Source organism: Ochotona curzoniae, unplaced genomic scaffold, assembly GCF_017591425.1.
Source record: "Ochotona curzoniae isolate NIBS_2020 unplaced genomic scaffold, NIBS_Ocur_1.0 patch442, whole genome shotgun sequence".
Classification (NCBI taxonomy): domain Eukaryota; kingdom Metazoa; phylum Chordata; class Mammalia; order Lagomorpha; family Ochotonidae; genus Ochotona; species Ochotona curzoniae.
Genome location: NW_024467020.1, coordinates 1 through 4,216, shown reverse-complemented (window position 1 = coordinate 4,216; position 4,216 = coordinate 1). Strand labels below are relative to the sequence as shown.

Sequence of the window (4,216 nt, the reverse complement as noted above, 5' to 3'; positions counted from 1 at the left end):
GCACCACGGCCCAGTGAAGGGGTCCTAGCAGGCTGGGTGTCTGGGGCCTTTCCCTCCTTCCCCTGGCCACGCCTCTCCAGTGAGGGCAATATCAGGGGCAGCCGGACCCAGGGGACGCACCCGCGCCCCAAGACTCAAACTCGGGCAACGGTAAAGCAGCCCAGATCTCTGCAGGGGGAGAAAGCTGGAGTTAGCCAGGAGAAAACGCGCCCGGGCCGGCCGCGGACAGCACGGGGCCGACGAGGGCGGTGCCGGCGCCGTCTACACCCGGCGCTGGAATCCGCGCCGGAGCGGAGGGGCGGGGACGCAGGCGGCGGGGGTCCTGCGCTGTCCCGGGCGCGGGCGGCCATCCCCACCTCGACGTGCCCGTCCAGGAGGCCGCGCGGGCCGACGGCGCGGCGCCCTGCGAAGGCCCCTCCACGGCGGGCGGCTGGGCGGGCCTGGGCTCGGACGCCCGCCGCCCCCGGTTCCCGCCCCCGGTCCCGGGGCTCGGCCCGCCAGGCCCCGCCCCCCGCCCACGAGGAAGTGGCCGCGGCGGCGCGCGGGGCGCAGAGCCGGCTCGGCGCGTCGACTGCCCAGAGTCCGCGGCCGCGGCGCCCCGAGGTGAGGGGGCTCGGGCCGCCCCGGGGCGGGGGAACGCGCGCAGCTGGGGCGCGCGGGGCGGGAGGCGCGGTCGGGGCCGTCTGGAAGCGCTGCGGGCCCGGAGGAGGGAGGAGGCGCGGGCGGTGGCGGCGGCCGAGGGGCGCGCGGGACCCTGCGCCCCCCAGGTCCGTCTGTGCTGCCCGGCCGCGCGCCCCCGTCCCGACCCCCACGCCGTCGCTGGGGTGGCCCCGTTACTTCGGGCCGGCGGGCCCCACGCCCAGTCACTTCCCCTCCATCCCTCGAGCCTTCCGGGTTGCAGCGGCCGGGAAATGAGCTGGCGCCCCCGCCCCAGCGCAGCCGAGCCCGTGGCCCGCAGGGGCCAGGTCCGAGGGGCTCCCCAGGCTGACCCTTCCCTTCCCCGCGGCGCAGGGGGCTGCAGGACACGGCCGGGTGGGGCGGGCGCGCGGGGTCGGTGGCTGCAGGAGCCAGCGGTCGGGAGAGGTTAGGCGTGCCCTCCACCCCGCCCGATGCTATTGAAAGTCTCGCGGACCACGGGTAAGGAGTGCCCGCTGCTTGCTTCACTGGTTGTCCACCTTGGCCAAGCCAGCCCCGCTCGGTGGGCCTCACCTTCCCCATCTGGAAAATGGGGGCCTTGGCCATTTGGGAGGCTCCAACGCGGTCACGTCAGGGGTCGTAGTGTTGTTAATTGTTGCTGCCATTCTGAAGGCCGCTGTGGCTGCCCGGCTGGACTTGACCTCCTGACCCCCTGGGGTTGGGGGCCGAGCCCTGAATTGCCGTTTGGAAGCTGTGTGAAGCGGAGCCCCCCTTGCTTTCGCCTGAGTCTGGGTTAGGAAGTAACTTGAGAACCGGGTCTTTTCTCATCCTGCGTGTTCATCGCAGGGAGTAGCCGCCTGGAACCTTCCACCCTGGCCCTCTTATAAAGAAGGCTGTTATGAGCAAGAACGCCATCCAAAAAAAAAAAAAAAACACAAAGTTTGTGAGGTTTCCCCACAACCCCACCAGCACTGAGTTTTATGTTTAATTTTTTAACTTGTGCTTTCATCTGGATGACTTGAACTGGCAGCTGTCTGGTGACTTGCGGGTGTCTCTGCACTTTGCCTGGCTTGGAAGGGTTCAGGAGCAGGGTTGGGGGGGGTGGCCAGAGCTGCTCCCCCCTTCCTTGGGGTGGGGGTTCCAAGCCACAACAGGAAGTTGAGTAAGCACTTGCTCCCTGGGAGCCTCTGAGCTGGGCGGGGACTTCCCGGAGTAGCCTCCTTACAGGCAGTTCCTGCTTGGTTTGGGCCCAATGCAGCCGCCAGGCCTCTGGATTCAGACAAGCTCAGCAAAGCCAGGCCGGCGGGACTACAGTCCGCCTTCCTGGGGGATGGTACCAGGTGGGGGGGAATGTCGACCCAGCACCTGCTTGGCTGGTTTTGGAGGGGAAGTGAACTTTCCACTGTGAATCCCAGATGGGACCTGGCTCTCTTCTCCCCCAGCTTGGGGCCTCCCTCAAACCTGGTCAGGAAAAAAAAAAACAACTGAACACCTCCTCCCAGTACTGCAACCCCATCCACGTACCCCTGGAGCTGGCAGCGTGGTCCCTGGAAACTGTCCCCCAAGACTGCATGAAGAGAGAAGGCATGATCCAGCTGTGGAATGGTTCTGCTCATTGGGGAACTTCTGTTCACACATAGAAAGCAAGCTTTGTCCCCCATCCTGCTCCTACTGTGTCACTTCTGCATGCCTCACTCTCCACTCCTACCCTCTGCCCACCCTGCAGATCCAAACTCCTGGCATGGAACCCTGGAGGAAATGACCTGGGCCCCTGTCCTCCCTCCTCCCCACTCCAGCCCTGGGCACAGGCTGTGTGGGAGGTACCCTTGCAGAGTACAAGGAGAACAGCTCCAGGCTGGCATGACTGGGCTGGGAGCCAGCTGGGGAGACCGAGCCTGTGTCCATTTGCCCCCCACCACCCTGTCCTTCCAGAGTGTTGGGCACAGTGCTGGAAGGGGGCTCCCCAGAATCCCCTCCTCTGGTTCCTCAGTGTCAAGGAGGCCCGAGAGCCATCACCATGTGCCAGTGCCCTAGGAGGCCTGGAAGGCTGGCAGAGCAGCGGGCACAGAAGCTGCTTCCCAGGCCTGGCCATGGGGGACAACCGTCCTGAATCCCAAGGCTGCACTGGCTGTAGCAACAGCTCGGCGCCTTGCACTCCCACTTCCTCTGTGGCTCTGCAAGTGGGGGCTGGGGAGTTGTGGCGGAGCCTTGCACAAGAGGTGCAAATGGGGAACTGCAGTGCGCACCCCTTCACCTCACCTCTGCCCTTTTAAGGTGCGGGCTCAGTTTCAAGTCATGCTCCAATATGATTGGCAGATAGATGCTGCCGGAACCTCCTGCTCTCCCCACCCCCCGCTGAGCCCCTGTGTGCACCAGGAAACAGGGCTCCCCAAGTCCCATGGGGACGTGTGGGGGCTGCTGCTCCAGCTTCCGCCTGAGGCTGTGATGACTGGTGCTGGGAATTTGGGATCTGCCCCCACCTTGGCCCCCAGTGCCTTCCGCCTGGGCTGCCTGCAGCTGCAGGGTGGTGGAAAGGCGGTTGGCCTCCACTGGGACTGGGTGTTACCTGGTGGTCTGTTCCCACCCAGGTGGGCCAACTTGGTGTCAGCAGTGTTTCCTTTCCCTGAGTCTTGGCCTCCTGTGTGGGCAGCCCGAATCCCCATCAGCCTGCTGGGCTGGTGGAGCGCTCTGGGCCAGTGATTCCAGAGACCCCATCTCCAGTTGGTTTTGTAGGGGGAGTCTGGGATGGGTGTGGTAGAAGGTGTGTGCTTGGTGGGCGGCTGTTTGAGGATTTGGTGGGATCTTGTTCTGGGCAAGGGGAACTGTGCAGGCATGTGTGTCCCATGCTACCCGCAGGGACTTGGCATCCGCTAGGGGTGGGCAGGCTTTGTGTTGCAACCTTGGCTGCCAATCTAGACTCCAGCAGCTGGTGATGGGGCTGGCTGTACCTCAGCCCTTCCCCCTCACAGGGGTCTCTGTAGAGAAAGGTGGGTCCAGGGATTCCAGCAGCACCCAAGCCAGCTCTTGAGGGTGCCCACTGAGTAGCTACCAGCCTCCTCGGGCATCCATGGCTGCCAGTGCAGTCCCAGCCCCGCTGCAGCTGAGGAGCAGCCTTCCAGGATGTCGTCCTTGGGCACACACACACCTGCCACATTCTGGCGAGAGGGTGGAGGAGCTGGACCCAGGCTTGCCCAGAGCGCCCTGGGCAGGTGGGAGGTGGAAGACAGTGGTGCTTAGAGCTGCTCTAGGAACCTGGGTGGTGGCTCTTAAGACAGCTGTAATAAAGACTGATTATCTCTCAGAGCCAAGCATGCGGGCCCTGGGGGCAGAAACCTAGACAAGATAGAAAATGGGCGGCTCCACCCAGCGGGAGGGAATCGGCTCTCTGGCTGGGGCTGCAGTTCTCAGGCAGTGGTCAGGGAGCGGCAGGTGTGGAGCGGGGAGGGAGCACATCCTGTGGAGGTCCAAGGCGGAGTGTCCACGTGCGCCAGGACCAGCCAGTGGGGAGTGCTGGGCTTCACACTGGGAGGTGCTGTGCCATGGTCACCTGGTAAGGGCCAGGTGTGAGGATGAGGGGAAG

At 64.8% G+C, this 4,216-nt stretch overlaps 1 long non-coding RNA gene across 1 annotated transcript; it reads left to right on the top strand.

Moving 5' to 3' along the window:
- The first annotated feature begins 535 nt into the window (after positions 1 to 535).
- LOC121168030 lies at positions 536 to 1,552 on the top strand. Its single transcript, XR_005885676.1, has 2 exons — positions 536 to 603; positions 1,483 to 1,552. It is a non-coding gene; the product is annotated as an uncharacterized LOC121168030 (long non-coding RNA).
- The last annotated feature ends 2,664 nt before the right edge of the window (positions 1,553 to 4,216 follow it).